Source organism: Manis javanica, chromosome 7, assembly GCF_040802235.1.
Source record: "Manis javanica isolate MJ-LG chromosome 7, MJ_LKY, whole genome shotgun sequence".
Classification (NCBI taxonomy): domain Eukaryota; kingdom Metazoa; phylum Chordata; class Mammalia; order Pholidota; family Manidae; genus Manis; species Manis javanica.
In genome coordinates, this window is record NC_133162.1 from 127,476,359 (window position 1) to 127,495,343 (window position 18,985).

The 18,985-nt window shown below is 36.6% G+C and overlaps 1 long non-coding RNA gene across 2 annotated transcripts in view; it reads right to left on the bottom strand.

The window, feature by feature from the left end:
- The window catches only part of LOC140850499 (uncharacterized), a 291,177-nt gene that overhangs the window by 56,796 nt on the left and 215,396 nt on the right, over window positions 1-18,985 (bottom strand). Inside the window, exon 6 of one of the 2 annotated variants that reach the window (XR_012133412.1) lies at window positions 13,770-13,881. The exons of the other annotated variant lie outside the window; for it this stretch is intronic. This is a non-coding gene — a long non-coding RNA (uncharacterized lncRNA). The remainder of the gene's footprint in view (window positions 1-13,769; window positions 13,882-18,985) is intronic. 2 annotated transcript variants of the gene reach the window in all.

The window sequence follows — 18,985 nt, forward strand, 5'->3', positions numbered from 1 at the left end:
CAAGCTCCTTCCCTCTCGCTGTCCCCACCCTACCCTCCTCTATTGTCATCTCTCTTGTCACTGTGACACTCTTGCTTCTCTTTTATAATGACCTCTTGTGTTTACATTGAACATATCAGATAATTCAGGATACTCTTCCTATCTCAAAATTTTTAACTTAATCACATCTGCAAGGACCCTTTCACCATCTAAGGTAGCATGTTTCAAAGGTCCCAGGATTACGATGCAGACATTTGGGGGGCCATTTATTCTTTCTTCCACACCCAGGGTATAATAGGCCCCAGAGGTAGGAAGCTTCATTTCAATCTGGGGAGATAGGAAAAGGCTTACAGAGAAGGTTATTGTTGGCCCAAGACTAAGAACGTGAGCAGCTAAGAAAGATTTTTATAGGCACAGGAAACAGCATGAGCACAGCTAAGATGACAGGAAACATCGGGTCTTGCCTGATGACCTCAAGAGGTTTGGTAGGATTGGAGCGTGGAACTGAACAAAAAAAAACACAAAAAACCTGAAAAAGTCTGTTATGACCATTTCATGAAGAGCTCTGTAGGACTTGTTAAGGGGTTTGAACTTCAACCTACAGGCAGGTTTATCCAAGGAAGGATTTTAAACAGCCTAAAATGTTTCAATGATTGCTCATTATACCTGGGATAAAGTTTAATATCCCTAACATGATGCCATTCAGTCTCCTTTGGGAGTCTGTTACAGACTATGAACCTCTTCTCATAACAATATTTTTAAATATATAAAGAATATGGGGTTAAAAAGAAAATCAATTTTGTTGAAATAGAAAGTTCTACCTATCAGCCCACTGGGAGTCTATGGATCTAGATTATAAACCAATCAAGGGTGTGGCTTCTATTTTTTTCTCTTTCTTTTCCCCCGTATTGAGCTCAAAACTCCGAAACAATAGCCTTTTCTCTGCTCCATCAAAATATGATGTTCCTCCTGCCTTGAGTCCTTGCCCGATGCTATGATTCTCCTTCTGTTTTTGGTGTTTTCCTTCTTCCCAGACACTGTCCCACCCACACCTGGATAACTCCCACTTGCTTTGAATGTCAACTTACTGGAAAGACTCGCAAGGACCTTCAGATGAGGGCAAGTCTTCCATTAGCATACCATGCCATTGTGTAATTTTCTTTACAATTTATACTTATTTATGTGATTACTTACTAATGCCTATCTCATTGCCAGGCAATACTTCCCATGAGTGTAGGGGCTATTAGCTATATTTCCAATGCCAGCTCAGTGCCTGGCACATAGTAGACATGGCTTTTGTACTTAAAAAAATTTTTTTAAACAGTTTTGACTTACAGAATAATTAAAGATAGAATGGAGAGTTACCACATACCCAACAGCCAGTTTCTCCTATTTTAATATCTTACATTGTTTCCTCGTCATAATAAATGAATAAGTGCTGATACATTATTATTAACTAAAGCCTACCCTTTCTTCAGATTTTTATTTTTATCTGATGTTATTTTTCTGTGCCGCGATCCCAGCCAGGATATCACATCCATTTGATGACCATGTCTCCTTAGGGGCCTCCTGGCTGTGCCTGTCTCGGATTTTCCTTGTGTTTGATAACCTTCAGAGCCTTGAGGAGTACTCGCCAGGTATTTTGTAGAATATCTCTAATTGAGATTTGTCTGATGTTTTCCTCATGATTGAACTGGGGTTATGGGTTTGGGAGAGGAAGACCACAAAAGTATCCTTTTTATCTTCTCTTATAAAGGGTGTATACTATCAACATGACTCATCAGGCCCAAGGTTAACCTTGGTCAGCTGGCTAAGGTTGTGTTTGTGAGGTTTCTTCATTGTAAAGTTATTCTTTTTTCACCAAATTATGTTTTTTGGGAGGAAGTCACTATACAAATAAGGAGTAGGGTTTTATGACCTACCCCCTGTGTGTCTACATAAATTATATGTATATTTTCCACATGAGCCATTTGTCTATTCTTCCCAATTTATTTTTTTATTCAATAGCTTATTTATACCAACATTAATTCACTTTAAAAATTTTGTACTTTGTGTAATAATCTAGTACTACTCTTTACCTTTTTGCTCAAGTTGTTCCAGCTTTGGCCCCTGAGACCTCTCTTAGTTGGCTCCCCTGTCCCTTTGATATACCCCGTCATTGTGTGGGTGCATGCATGTGTTTTCCCCTCCATCTCCCTACTTCCTGGCATGGGAAGACACTGGAAGTTCATCCAGTATATTTTCTGCCCCGGTCCCATAATCGACTGCTTTCCAAAAAGACATGGTTGCTTTTATTGGAGATTAGAAACCAAGATCTGGGCACTAGGTCGGTTCATTGCTACCAGGGGTTATTGCTTCTAGGACTTCTCAGCTGACAGAGCAAGGAAATAGTGGTCCATGTATAATTACACTTCCATAAATATTTCTATATGTGACCATCTGTATCAATATGGAGCTAAACATGAATTCATACTCATGTGTCCAACTCTAATTCATTACCGCAGAATCATTCTAGCCTCCTCCTTGCTTATCTGTAACTTCTCACTGCAGCAGTGAGAAACCTGGCTCCCTCCACCTGCCAGCCATTTACTTATTCAATTCCATTATTCATATATAGTGGTGTCAGAATTGTTAACCCATACACCCATGGGAAACAACATCATTAACCAGATTACAGTGTTTATGTGTAGTTTCTTTTGCCTTTAATCCTACAGATTCCAGTCATTTCCAAAATTACCCCTTAGCACCTTTTTCCTTGACCTGCTTTAGTGAGGTCATTTCATATACTTGTAATACAGTTAGATGCTTTTGCCACAATCTGCATTTCATCCTGGAACCTCCCTGAAGGTTATTAAATATTTTTCATTAATAAATTATTTTAATATTTGCATATATTAATATTCACTCACTGCAAAGTTCTATGGGTTTTGACAAATGCATAGTGTTATGTGTCCATTGTCACATTATCATACACAATTGATTCACCATCCTAAAATATCTTTTGTGTTTCACCTACTCAACTCTTCCTTCTTCCCTACCCCTGAACCTCTGACAAACACTATTTGTTTACCATCTCTACAGTTTTTCCTTTTCCATAATGGCATATAAATGAAATTATATAAAATGTAATCTTTTCACAGTTGCTTTTTCACTTAGCAAAATACATTTAAGACACATACGTGTCTTTTGCAAGGTTTGAAAGCTCATTCTTTTTTATGTCTGGATAGAATTCCATTGTATGGATATACCACCACTTGTTTATCCATTCACCTGTTGAGGGACATCTTAATTGCTTCCAGTTTTTGGTAATTGTGAATAAAGGGGCCATAAGCATTCTTGTACTGGCTTTTATGTTGACATAAGTTTTCAAATCAGCTGGGTAAATACCTAAGACCATAACTGCTTGATCATATGGTAAGACTATGTTTTGCTTTGTAACAAACTGCTAAACTGTCTTCCAAAGTGTCTGCACTTCAATGCATTCTTTAATGAATTATGAGGAGGTCATATGGCGGCAGTGTGCAGATCTCAAGAGGATTAAAAGCTGGAAGTTACATTTAGTTAAAAGACTATTGCAGTGGCTCTGGCCAGAGATAATGAAAGTCTAGAGAAAAAGAGCAGTTGGGAGGATAGAGGACAGTTTCATGGTTCTGAAGAATTAAGAATATAGAGTGCTTATACAGGATATAAGGACCTCACCACTAATTAGATATGGGATTGTGATAATATATATGTGTCTCCCAGGTGTTTAGTGCAGGCAATTTAGGAAATGGGATAGAGAATAGGGGCGTTGGGAGATTGAGGGTTTGGGGAACATTTTGATCCCATGAGCTTAAAGTGCCTATCAGACTTGCCAAGAGAAATGTCTAGGAATCAGTTGTACCTGGGAGTGTGTCCTGAGCTCAGAAATAAAACCTGTTTATCAGGATAGAAAGAAATAAAATTACTCACAGTTGTAAAGAGGGATCTGTAGTAAATTCTGACTTAGAAAACTGTCAATTTTAGTTTACGAACCATCATTTCCATTAAATTTAAATCTTTGCTGTGCAATATATTTGTTAAGTGACAGTGGCTTTAAAATGAAGATGGATATCTGCATCTCCATCCTTGAATGCCTGGCTGCTAAATTATTCTACCTGCCAGCCTGTATAATTCAACTTCCATTTACCAACTATATTCTGAATATTCCTTTAGATTACCAATATTTTGTACTTTAGAACCAAGAAAGAGCTTGAAGATCATGCAGTTCAACCTCTTATTCTTGAATATAAACTTAATTGTGTATGTAGTTAAGCCTAATCAATTTAATTACCATCATCTTATTGTGCTTCACTGCTTCTTATTAAATCAAGTACCTAGGTTCTCTTAAAGAAAGAGCAATGTTTATATTGTGATTCACAGGAATAAGTTGTTCCAAACCCTGGAATGAAGGTAATGCTGCATTTCTCTATTTTTCTAAACCTATTAAATCTAATTCCAATTCTTTGCCCATCAAAACTGGCAGGAAGATCATTTTTAGTATCAGTGGCTCTGAGGGGACTCAGGACTGAGTCTCAGGTTTTGGATGTTGCTGTCATTGTGCTTTGTGGAGGCCCCTGAGTGCTGGAAAAAGATGATAGCTCTGTAGTGGCTCTAGTCCTTTGTGGCAAGTCAGTTACTGGAGACCATTAATCAAAGCAGAGCAGTTAGTGCAGAGGGCTTACAGGCCCAGCTCAGATGGGTGTCTTCCAGAAGGTTCTTTCCTACATCTCTCCTTTTCCTAGTCCATTCCTGGGGGATGCAACTCCATCGGGCTTAAACCACTCCCTTATTTACCCTCAAAGCATAAACCTTCATTCCCTTTGTCCTTACAGACAACTCACCTTACTTATCTAGATCAGTATAGACCAGAAATTCTAATTTCTATTGACCAGAACTTGAAAGCAAATGGTAAAACTGCCAGGTGTAAGGCTGACAAGGTGTCTGCAGGGTGTACACTACCCAAAAATATCCAATCTTTTGGTTCAACAAGAGAAACCAAGAATATATACATGCTTTTAGAGGATTTCTTCCAGATTTCAAAAGTTAGTGATTACTTAAAAATATTTATAATGCCTTCCAGATCAAACCAAAATGCCTGTAATGAATGCACCACCATTTTGAAGGATTTTACCTAGATCCTTAAAGGCACATGTATATTTAGGAAAGACAAATTCTTTTTGGAAAATTCTACTTTCCAATCCTAGAATAAAAAATAAAGGTAGTAACTTCTAATGGAGTTAAGGGAAATTCATTGCTCTGGAACAAAGTTTGAGCAGTGAATAAGAGGATGCAGAAAATGTTTTATTTTTTTTCTAATGAGTCTTTAGCAGAAGAATTCATTTGAAAGTTAAATTTTCAACCTTGTTACATATACTTTACAATGCTTCATATACATGACCTAGTTTGGACAATGAATGATAAATACCTGTGTTAGAATATAAGGCTTTGAATTAGGGCTGAATTCTTGGTTTCTCTTCTATTGACTTTTCCCAGTGCTTTGCCCAGTGAATTTAATAAGTATACCAATTATTGATGTATTAGTAGAGAGGAGGAAGTGGATGATCCAGCTACTATTTCCTGGTAATACGGAAAGATGATTTAATAATGCATTTCTATTTATAACCATACAACTCTTTGATAATAGTGTGTGAGTGTGTGTGTGTGTGTGTGTGTGTGTGTGTGTGTGTGTGTGTGCGCGCGTGTGTGTGATGAAATGAAATAATAGGAAAAAATCTGGTCATGACTATTTGTCTTGGTCCATTTGGGCTGCTATAACAAATTACTATAGATTTATAAAGTCTGTGGGTGACTTATAAACAATGAAACTTTATTTCTCACAGTCTGGAGGTTGGGAAGTCCAAGGTCAAGGTGCTGGCAGATTCAGGGTCTGGTTAGAGCCTTCCTGCTTCATAGATGACTACCTTCTCTTTGTACCCTTACCTGGTAGAAGAGAGGCGAGGGAACTCTCGGGCCCTCTTTTATAAGAACACTAATCTCATGGATGAGGGCTCCACCCTTATAAACTAATCAGCTCCCAAAGGTTCCACCTCCTGATACTGTCACACTGGAGGTTAGGATTTCAACATATGAACTGGGGTGGGAGGGAACACAAACATTCAGCCTATAGCACTACTGAGACATTTTATGAAAATCATTCGGAGGCAGAGGCATACATCTAATCACAGGACTCATAGCAGAGAGGACACTGCAAAATGAAGTGCCTTTCTCAAGGAAGTAAGGCGTAATGAAGCCCGTCCTTCCGGTTTCGGTTTGGGAAGGCATGGATTCTCACTTACTGAAATGAATCAATGTTTCTGTGTCTTGAATATTCAGGAAATAAAAACTCATCCAATTTTACCATGATTATAAAAAGACTCACAGCAAAACACTAGGCACTTTTGTCTCCTTGAAATACAAAGAGCTCCATGCTTAGCCTTTGAAGACAGGCAATCCCAGGAGGACCACCGTATTTCACACTCACAGGCCCCTTTAACTCAATGGTATGCAGCATATCCATTTCCTCATCATCTAATCAACTCTTTTAGCATTTTACCTTACTTTACCTCTGTGATATTTTCCCTCCCATACTCATCACCTCGTTCTAATCATGAGAAAAATAACAGACAAACTCAAACTGAAGGACATTCTACAAAATACAAAACCAGTACTCTTAAAAATAGTCCAGGTCATGAAAAACAAGTGAAAATGGAGAAACTACCACAGACAAGAGGAGATTAAGAAGAGAATGGCAACTAAACACAATGTGGTATCCTAGGTAGAATCCTGCAACAGAGAAGGGGTATTAGCTGAAAAACTGTGAACTCCAAATAAAATCTATAGCTTAGGTGATAGCAAGATACACTATTTTGACAAATGTGCTGTGATTATGAGAGATGTTAATAGTAGAGGAAAAGAGTTTATAGGAACTCTCTGTAATGTCTCTGTAAATTGTAATTACATAATTATTGCAAAATAAAAAGGTTATTTAAAGCAAAAAAATTAATTTAAGTTAGCTTCCTGGATACCCTCATAAGTTGTCTTAGTCAAGCAACTTGCTAATAGGCTTTGGACATCAACACAAAGCTCCAGATGAACACTTTTATTTTCCATTACCTTGTGGTCCCTAGAAGGTCAGTCCTGGTTCAATATTACCAGTCAGGAAGGAATCTTTTGCTTGCAAGTAACAGATAGCTCAACTTGAAACAATTTAAAAAAATGTGAATTTCTTGATTCACATAACTGAAAGTCCAGGGTTATACTGGCTCCAGAGAAAGAGGAATGATGCCACTAGTTTTTCCTATTCACTTTTTCCTGCCTTCTGCTCTGTGACTTCATCCTGATGCCCTTTATCATTACCCTCTGCAGCTCCAGGCACACATCCTCTGGGTTCAAGTTCACAGGGAAAGACAACATGCCTCTCTTTCCCATAATCACAGGAAATCTAATTTCTCCTCATGGTTCTGATTGGATCATGGGCCCAACCATATATCACTGTGACTAGAGAATGCGATGCTTTGATTGTCAGGCTTGAGCTACATGTCTACCCCTGAGTTGAAGGTGGAGTTAACTCCACCGGAAGCTCAGGAGCTGACAGTCATTTCTCAAAGGGAAAGGCAAGCATTGTTTCAAGGAGCTGAGGAAATGGATGTAGGATACCAAAAAGAACAGGTATCTACTCTCCTCACAATGCATTCCCCCTAAACTAGGCCCCTCCTCCAGGCTTCTGCCCCTAGCTCAGAAACAGTGCTTTTTTATAGAAAGAGAGACAGTCCTGATTCTTCTATGCCCTTCTCATTCCACCTATAACTCCCTTAATCACAGTATCAGGACATAGCATGGGTTTACCTATTCTAGGAGGGTCAATGTTGTTGTAACACAGTTAAACCTTCCTTGACTCCAGCCATCTTTTTTCCCTTCCCTTGTCTGCTCTTTGATTCATTTGTAGTATTTGGAGTTGCTACAAAGAGTAATAGCCATCCTTGTGTAGATGTGGTTTTATAGCCCACGACAAACCAACATGTTCTCTGCAACGAGCATGGACACTGCTATTTTTCCCTTAGTGGCTCCTGCCCTTCCCTAGAAAAACTTGAACTTTTTCTCAATCTCATATCTGTCTGAGACTTGATCAAGGAAAAAAGTTGGTTTCCCATTATTATGTGTCATGAAGGCTTTGGTGTTTGAGAGTTTTCAGCTGAAAATGTTTCTTCTGCCCAAAGTGTTTTACTTTGGCTTGCTTCAGCTCACTTGGGCCACTTTAGCAAAGCATGATATACCAAGAATGAGCTGTTTGGTAAAGCCAGACCAAATGGACATTTCTGTCATCTGATCGGTCTTTGAGCACTCACTGTTTCTTCCTACCACTAATCAAATTGCAATCAACCAAAGATAAAAAAAAAAAAAAACTTTGTAGGCAGAAAAAGCAAAAAGAAACATTACATATAAAAGAACCAAAAATTATAGCACTGTTTATCAGAAACTTTGCAAGTCAGAAGTCAATAAACCAAGTGCTTAAAAAAAAATGCTGACCCAGTATTTTACACCCACTTAAAATACCTTTCAACAATGAGAATGAGCTAAAGGTTTGGTTTTTTCTTTTTTTGTTCCAAATAAACAAAGGGTTAGGGAATTTACTGCCAGTGTATCTGAACAGTAAGAAATATTACAGGAAGTTCTACACAAGGAAGGAAAATGATACCAGATGGAAATTTGGATCTACACTAAAAAATGAAGAGAATTATAAATGGTAAAAAATAAAGGTATATGTAAGACATATTTTTCTTAATTTTAATATTTAAAAAAATAATTGATTAATCAAGGGTTGTGATGACCAGACAATATTTTAGGCTTTGCAGACCATATAAGTTCTCTGTTGTGTATTTTCCCTTATTATTGTTTACATAACTCATCACAAATATGAAAATTGTTAGCTCACAGGTGGCATTAAAATGGGTCATGGAAGAATATGGTCTGTGAATCATACTTTGCTACCACCTGATATAAAGGAAAATAAATAGTAACTAAGTGTGTTACATGTAGACAGGAAATAGATGAAAGTGAGAAAAGGATATATGATGTGTCAAGGTTATTACACTATCAGAGAAACTATACAATGTTCGAAGGTAGCCTTTATAAGTTAAAGATGTATACTGTAAACCCTAATACAACACTAGAAAAATTAAAAAGTAGATATAAAATGGACTTATGAAAAACAATTAAATAATAAAAAGACAAGAGGAAAAAAGGAACAAAGAATAGATAAGGAAAATAAAAAATGGTAGATTTAAATCCAACCATATCACTAATTACATTAAATATAAATTGTCTGGATCCTTCTGTTAAGAGGCAGAGTTTGTTAGACTGAATTAAAATGCAACATCTTGGAAGTTACCAAAGTATCCATCAGTAGATGAATGGATAAAGAAGATCTGGTATCGAAACACAATGGAATGCTATTTAGCCATAAAAAAGAAAGAAATCTTGCCATTTGTGATAATATAAATGACCCTAGACAGTATTATGCTAAGTAAAATAAGTCAGGGAGATATGAATACTATATGGTTTCAAGTACATGCAGAATCTGAAAAATAAAACAAATAGACAAGTAAAAAAAGACTTGTAAACAAGGACAAACAGATGGTTCATTACCATGGAAATGGGGGCACAGGTGAATAGGTGAAGGAGATAAAGAGGTGCAAGCTTCAAAATTACAATTTAGTCACAAGGACAGAAGTATAGCATAGGGGATATAACTCATAATATTGTAATATCTTTGGTGATGGATGGTAACTACACTTAATGATGAAACACTAAGTTGTTCATCGGAAACCAGTATAATATTGTATATAAACTATAATTTGAGTTTTGTAAAGGAAAAAATGAATAAAACTAAAAATGACATCTAACTACACGCTATAAAAGAAACCTATTTTAAATATAAAGACAGAGATAGGTTAAAAGTCTAATGATGAAAAAATAATATACTATGCAAATCCAATTTTTGAGAAAACTCAAGTGGCTAAACTAAAACCAAGAAAGTTGATTTTAGAATGAGTAATACTATCAAGGGAAAGAGCGACATTACATTATGATAAAGGGGTCGATTATCAAGAAGCTGTTAACAAATGTTTATGTATCTACCAATGAAGGGTCAAAATATATGAAAAGCTCATAGAATTGACAGGAGAAATAAACAAATAAATCCACAAATATAACTGGAATTGTTAACGCTCCTCTCTCAGTAATCAACAGAACAAAGGGAGAAAATTTGGTAAGGATATAAAAGAAAACTGTGTTAATCAGCTCAACATAATTGCCATTTATAGAACCCTCCACCTAATATCAGCAGAATACACACTCAGTTCACGTGTACAGGGAACATTCACCAAGACATACCATAATCTGGGCCATAAAACAAATCTCAAAAAAATTCAAAGAATTAACATCATACCAAGCATGTTCTCTGGCCACAACAGAATTTAACTAGAAATCAACAACAGAAGATTATGTGGAAGTCCCCAAATATTTGAAAATTAAAATACACACTTCTACCCTAAGTTGTGGGGCAAAGAAGAATACACAAAACGAATAGGAACATATTTTGAATTGAATAGAAATGAAAGCAAAACATACAAAAATTTGTGGGAGGCTGATATAACAAATATTTTCTTAGCTGATATTATGAGTCAAGCACCTTTTTAGATCCTGGCAAGATACTAGTCTTGGAAACAGTGATTTAAGGAGGAGGAGGAAATAGTTTGGTCCAAAGCTGCTGGTAGTGTCAGGTAAAGAAAGGACTGAAATCGGCCAGTGGATTTAGTAGCATGCAGGTCATTGGTAACCTGACCAGGAGCAGTTTGTGCGGAGCAGTGGGGCAAACACCTGGCTACAGCCAATTTAAGAAGTGGATTGAGAGGAATTGGCTGAGCTAAGTGCTATTTGAAGGCGTTTTTCTGCAAAAAGGAATAAGAAATGGGATGGGAGCCAGTAAGGGAAATGGAGTTAGAAGAAGGCTTTTTTCTTATTTTGTCTTTTCAAAGGGAAGGACTAACACCATGTTTGCATTCTAAGGGACATGATCTAGTCGACAGCTAATAAGGGATTACGTAGGAGACAGAGGGAAGAAATGCTGGATCATTGTCCTCTACAGCAGAGAGGGGAAGGGATACGGTACAAAAGCACATATTAAGGAAAATATTAGTACAGAACTCACAGGCATGCTGTGAGGCGTGAAAGACATGCTGCATGAAGAGCAGTTGTTTGCATGTTTGCAGCGTGTAAAAGTACATGACAGATGTCAGCCATTACTCCTACTATTCCCGCCACCACGGCTATTATTATTATATTAACTTTTCTAGGCATCACTTTTCTCATCTATAAAAAGAAGCTGGCATACATTTCCAAAGTGCTGTCCAGGTCTAACAAGCTGAGATGAGATTACTCAGGAAGCTGCACAGGATGTCTAATGAGGACCGGATCTCCAAGCTGAAATCATATGAGGTCACCTGGTAATACTTAAAATAAGACCTATACACAACTTAAATATATACAGCCATACGTGCTAACTTACTGGAGTGCACCAGGAGGAATTATAATGCCACTGGGCCTACTGCTACAGTAGGAAAACAGTTAAGAAAAATTCTCATAACACCTCAGTCTCTAAGACTCTCTAACAGCAATTGAGTCGTGCAATTCCAATTGCAGACTGGGTTGCTATGTAAACTGTGCTCCGTAAGGCATTTAAAGACTTAGCACAAGTGGCTTGAGGTTTAATCTTTTAATTCCATTGCTCCATAAGTTCCTTGTAGGTTCAGTGAACAAGGAATTTAGACATAATATTAGAAACCCATTTTCAGGAAAGGGCTTAGGCATGGAAAAAATGTGCTGCTTCTTAGAGCACAAAAGACACTCCAGACTAATCTCTAGATTTACTCAGTCAAGGGTAATTCTTGGGTAGGGATCCTGCTGAAAATACTCCTGCTTACACAGTAAATTGTCCGATGTATACTCCTTCATATGTACCCTCCTCTCCCAGCCCCTCCAGAGGCCTTCATTAAAGGGCTTGTATAGATGCAGTATGTTCTCAAACATGCCAATGGGGGTCATTTACTCCCTGATAAAAACCCAATTCACTATGAAACATTATGTGCCACTTACAGACTTGGGGACATTTGCACTTTAGAACAGTAGAAATAGTCAGTCACATGACCACATTAACAAACACAGTGTGGATGCTCAAACCACTTGTCACCTATCCAAGCAGAATGAAGGCCAAATAGATGGAGAAAAAGAGTGTCAGAAAAAAAAACAGGTCATAATTCATCCAGCTCAAATAACCAGAGCCAGTTCACATACATCAGATTTAATTTTATTTTTCACAAGTCACTTGAGGGCAAGACACATTTTATAGCTGAGCTTTCAGGAAGTGCTGAATTTGGCCTCCTTACTCTTAACCCTCCTCCCTTCAGGAGCTTGAGGAGTTACTAAATAGTCGGGACATTCCTTGATGCTTTCCTAAAATAACTTACCAGAATTTTCTTTAGTTTTTAAATTTTGGTTCCTTTAACTGTTTAGTAACTCTAGGCAATTGGACTGGGATTTATGAAGCTTAGGGAGCCATTAGTTGAGTTGTTGGGACAGGGGAGGTTGTAGTGAGCTATGGCTGACACATGGTGTCCCAAATTTCTTGTTTGGACAAAGAAGGTATTCTGCACTTCTATTTTCCTATCTGGGAAATCCAGACAATGATAATCTCTTCAAAGGAATGTTGCAAGGATAAGTAAAGTGCTCTAAAATCTCTTGGCATTTCTGGAAAATAAATTCATCCACTATTATTATATATCATCATAGCTATTACTGTTTATTTTGATAATGGCACTGTCAAGGATTCTTCCTTCTTACCCTCTAGTTCTAGGTCTTACAGGGTTTAAAAAAAAAAAAAGAAAGGAAGAAAAGAAAAACTCATCCAAGGTTTCAGTCAGAGACAAAAGCACAAAAAAAGCACTGTTGTTAGAGCAAAGCAATTTTACTATGAGTGTCATCAAGATACAAAGGGCAGAGACAAATCGTGTCATGTTTTATCACTTCAAGATAATTAAGCCAATTTTCACTGATGCTTATAAAAGTCTGACACTGAGACAAGAAAACTCTTTAAAGTTTTCTGTTAGAACCTTTATAGTATGTTTCCTGCTATGACAAGAGCTTGGAGTTTTCATCTCCTTTTCCCACATTGATGCTCAGGCCTGCCTTATCTTGGTGACAAAGCAGATTGTTAGATTTAGCAAATATCAATACAGGATGCCCAGTTAAATTAGAATATCAGGCCAGTAACAAATAATTTTTAGTGTAAGTACATCCCATGCAATAGGTGGGACATACTTAAGCTAAAAAAATCATTCTTATGGATACGAAATTCAAATTTAACTGGCCAGCTTGTATTTTATCTGTCAACCCTAAGCAGTCAGGAATTTTCTGGAGGACTTGTGGGAGAGAGGGTTTAGCTGGGTTGCCAGCATTAAGGAGAGACTAGGGCTGGGTGTCCCCCTGACAAACATGAGTCACAACACCGAAGGGCTATCATTACCCTGGTGAGCCCTGACTTGATACCGATACCCAGGTCAGCATGGCTGGTAGGGGTGGGGCAACAGAGGCCAGGAAGAAAGAGCAGAAAAGACAGAGCTTCTGTGCCTTCTCTGTGCGCATGCTCAGGTGGGTGACCTCACACAGCATTCCTGGGACCTGTGGGTCCAGGGAGCAATGGCCTAGGGACTCACCTGGTAATTCTGGCCTCCGTCAGCAGAGTGATTCCAGACCTCACCTTCCAGGCTGATTCTCATAGAAGAGGAAAGTTCAGCAGCTGCAGCTAGGTGGGGCTAGGGCGGGCCCCTGGGGATGATGGACAAGTGTTTCACATTTTAAACATCAGCAAGGGATTATTATTATTCTCATCACATGTTTGGTATTTCACCAGTATAGAATAAGATTAAAAGCAGTGGCGTTCGAGACAAACCGACCCAGGTTTGATTCCTGGTGCCACCTTCTAGCTGTGAGCCTGTGTAAATTGTGTGAACTCCCCTCATCTGTAAAATAGAGAGATAATACTACCAGTTCACAGGGATGCTAGGAGGATTAAATAAATAATTTCTAAAATTCTTACAACAGTATCTGCCATAGAGTAAGTTCTCAATGAATAGTACTTACATGTAGTTATACATTTTATAAGGGCAACATTCTTAATCTGAACTGCATATCACAGAAAGCTCTATTCTAGTTGTGGACTTAATGGTATTCATTGGCAATCTCTGATGAAAAATCCATAGCAAGTGTTAGATGGGCCCTGAATCATTATCATCCTATTAGGGCAAAGAAGCCATTAGAGTCCAGAGATTAAACTTTCTATTACTTAAATTATAACCTCATGATTACTACCAAGAAAAAGCTTCTCTGATTAACTGAATGGATATGCTCCAAATGAAGAACATTCTTCAGCTCAACATAGGGATTTACACTGATCAAAATGAGCTACTTCATTCTTCTGTACAGCAAAGGACATCATCAGTAGAACAAAAAGGCATCCTAAGTATGGGAGAATATATTCATAAATGATATACCTGATAAGTGGTTAATATCCAAAAAATATAAAGAGCTCACACTCCTCAACACCCAAAAAGCAAATAACACGATTAAAAAATGGGTGGAGGATCTAAACAGACAGTTCCCCAAAGAAGAAATTCAGATGGCCCACAGGCACATGAAAAGATGCTCCACATCGCCAATTATCAGGGAAATGCAAATTAAACCACAATGAGGTATCACCTCACACCAGTTAGGATGGCCAACATCCAAAAGACAAGCAACAACAAATGCTGGTGAGGATGTAGAGAAAGGGGAACCCTCCTACACTGTTGGTGGGAATATAAACTAGTTCAACCATTGTGGAAAGCAATATGGATGTTCCTCCAAAAACTAAAAATAGAAATACCATTTGACCCAGGAATTCCACTCCTAGAAATTTACCAAATAAAACAAGATCCCAGATTTAAAAAGACATATGCACCCCTATGTTTATTGCAGCACTATTTACAATAGCCAAGATATGGAAGCAACCTAAGAGTCCATGAATAGATAAAGAAGATGTGGTACATATACACAATGGAATATTATTCAGCCATAGAAGAAAACAAATCCTACCATTTGCAACAACATGGATGGAGCTAGAGGATATTATGCTCAGTGAAATAAGCAGGCAGAGAAAGACAAGTATCAAATGATTTCACTCATCTGTGGAGTAAAATAACAAAGCAAAACTGAAGGAACAAAACAGCAGCAGACTCAAGAGATTCCAAGAAGGGACTAGCAGTTACCAAAGGGAAAGGGGTTGGGGAGGGTGGGTGGGAGAAGGGGATTAAGGGACATTATGATTAGTACATACAATGTAGGGGGGTCACGGGGAAGGCAGTATAGCAGAGAGAAGACAAGTAATGACTCTATAGAATCTTATTATGCTAATGGACAGTGACTGCAATGGGTGTGTGGGGGGGACTTGATAATATGGGTGAATGTAGTAACCATAATGCTGCTCATGTGAAACCTTCAAAAGATTGTATATCAATGAGAGTTTAATAAAAAAAAATAATGCAGAAGCTAAAAAAAATTAGCTACTTCATTGATTCTTCAATAAATCATATCCAAACATGAATACTGCCTGCCCAAGATATTATTGTCACTCTTTTGACACTTCTGGGGTCCTGAGAGTCAGCACATGGAGATCATTGCCTCTTACCCTGGCTGTACAGAAGCATCATCTAGAAGGCTTTAAAAAAAAGATGAAAAACAAGAAAGGGCTTGCCTCCCAAACCAATTTAATGAGAATTTTGAGGTAAGGCCAGAACATCAGTATGTCTTAAAAGCTTTCTGGTTGTAATACGAAGCCCGTGTGAAAATAATGGGTAGAGGATAGAACACTAGCTTTTGAGTCACACCAAATTGAGTTCAAACACAGGTCTCTGTATCTATTAACTGTGTTGCCTTCTACAATATACTAATTTCTCATAGAATTAGTTCCCTTTATTAGGAAAAACAATGCAAAGTCTTAATCTCAAAAGATTGAGGAAATTACTACAAAAATGAAAATTATTACTCTGGAATTTGAATAAAAGAAGATGGTTTTGTTTAGACATCTCCAAATGACCAGAGCATTTATTTCTTTCGTTCAAAAAGACTAGCAGATAGCAGCATAATAGTTATATATTTTTTAAAGTACTTGTCTTTCTTGACTTACACTTTTTATTGTACACTTGGAATCTGGTTCTTGCTATAAAGAAATTTCTTAATTGTTTATATATTTTTTTGCTTTGTTTTGTTACCTTGGCACTTCCCGGGGCCATATCCTAAGCTCCCACTAGATATTTGGTAACAAAATTTTAGTAAAAGAAATTTAAATTTGTTTACCACACTGTTGTTATTATTTCCTTATATTTCCCACCTTTGATTTTACAGTAGAAGAAGGTCTCCTGGTGTGCCATGCTTACTGAAGAGTTTCCACTTTCTTCTCTTTATCTCAAATTTCCAAAATTTGGAGGCTGATTCTCATACTTACTATTTTATTTCATGGTCATCTCCCTTGCCAGAATTGCTACCTACTATAAGTTTACTTTAAATTTTCAGATCAGTCTTGGTATCTGAATATGTTTGTAATTCCCACTGCAGTCCTTGAGGTTCTGTGACAAATAAGAGTGTCACATAATTAGGATTAGAAGTCCTATATCCCACTGTCTTAGAGATAAATGGAAGTAATGGTTATTAACAGAGTTGATACTCAAAATGCTTAGAAAAGAGTAGTATAATATAAATTACAACATAAATCATATAATTAAAATTGTAACCCCCCCATTTTTCAAATGCAACCATGTTTATGGCAAAACCATGACTGATCAAGTAACCTGGGATGTGGCACAAATTATTCACCAAGTCATTCTGATAATTTCCAAATCTTTTATTAGTTTTCAAAAATTAGTGTTACCTTTTTCTCATTTGGTGTTTGTGTTTTTGCTTGTCTGTTAACATGGCTGTCACTAGCTAAATAACAACCTCATCTGAGCCACAATTTGATATGAGAAACCTCATCAAACCCCTCCAATGGCTTCTCCATTAAATAGATTATCATTAAATCTCAGACAGAAAATATTTCTTAATATTGCCCATGGGGCTGAATCTCACAGCTTCCATTTTTCATATTTTAAATATATTTTTATACTACCTGTAAGAGAAAAGTTGTTTCACTGATTATTATAATTTTAATGTCTTGACTTGTAAGTTTCCCAAAAAGTTGTTTTCTCGTTTTGTTAAAGGTTTTGCAATAACTAGGAAATTAATTTCAGACAGTAATGATCCTCTCAGATCAAACTCACTTTAAAAAAAATTCCATTAAATATCTCATGATTTTAGTTGTTCAGTTTTTTTTAAATACAGTTTTTAGTTGGAATAATTTCTGATTTACAGGATAGTTGCAAAGATAGTGCAAAAAGTTCTCATATACCGTTCACCCAATTTCCCTTAATGTTAACATCTTACCTAGCCATGCCCCATTTATCAAAAACAAGAAATGAACATTGGTAAAATGTTTTACTGAAGAATAGATTTTATTTGGATTTCATCAGTAAAATTCAAGTCCCCTTCACTACCAATTCCCTATCACTCCATAAAGGTAACTATCATTGTCAGTTCAGTTTGTATGCATATTTTATACATATTTATGGGCCTATAGAAAGAGTTTTGTTTTGTGGTTGTGTTAGTTGAATTTTTTTTCCCCACATAAATGTTACTGTCCAAGTTTTCTTCACTCTAAGACATGTTGTGATTTTCCCTGGTAATATTCCTTCTTTGACGTCTACCCTATTCCATATTAATATAGACACTGTAACTTTCTTTTGATTACAGTTAGAATGACATAACTTGTTACATCATTTTACTTTTATCTATGTCTTTATATTTAAAGTGGTTTTATTATAGACAATATATAGTTGGGTCTTGCTTCAATATCCAGTCTGACAATTTGTCCTTAATTGGAGTGTTTAGACCACTTATATTTAATGTAAGTATAGGTGGATTTAAATCTATAAACACTCCAGTTACTTGTCTCATTTGCTTTTTGTTCTTTTTCCAGCCTTCTATTGGATTATTTGAGTACTTTTTAATGATTCAATTTCATTTACATTATTTTCTTATAAGCTATATATTTTTTTACATTTTTCTGCTGTTGCTCTAGGGTTTGCAATACACAAATGGGGAATTTCTGTGTATTTATTTGTCTTAGTTTATCTTCAAATAATATTACACTATTTCCAGTATAGCATTAAAACCTCACAACATTATACATCCTTTTCATTCTTCATGTTGTCGTGTTTTGCTTCTTCTATAAGTCCGTAACACATTGTTACTATTTTTGCTTTAAACCAGGTGTTTGCAAACTATGGCTTGTGATCAATCACCTGTTTTTGTAAATACATTTTTACTGGATTTCTGCCCACTCGTTCATTTATATATCATCTATGTTTACTTTCATGCTTATAGCAGCAGATTTTGAGTAGTTGCAGTATTGACTTTATGGCTTTCAAGGCTAAAATATTAACTTTGTTTCTTTAAGAAAAAGTTTGCTAATTCCTGTTTTAGACAATTCTCTTTTAAGTTGATTAAAATTAAGAAGAAATGTTTTAAACTAGCTTTTATAATTTAACTCTTTTTTTAATCCTTCAGGGTTTTTATTAATCCTTTTACTTCTTTATGAGATCTAAAATTTCTATACCCTTTACTTTTTTATGTATATATCCAACTATGTATCTGTTATAATTTTCATTCTACTTGAAGAACTTCCTGTAACATTTTCTGCGGTGGCAGAATGCTGGCAATGAGTTTTTTTAGTTTTTGTTTATATCTGAAAAAAAAATCTTATTTTCATTTTGAAAAATATTTTGGTGGCTATAGAAGTTTG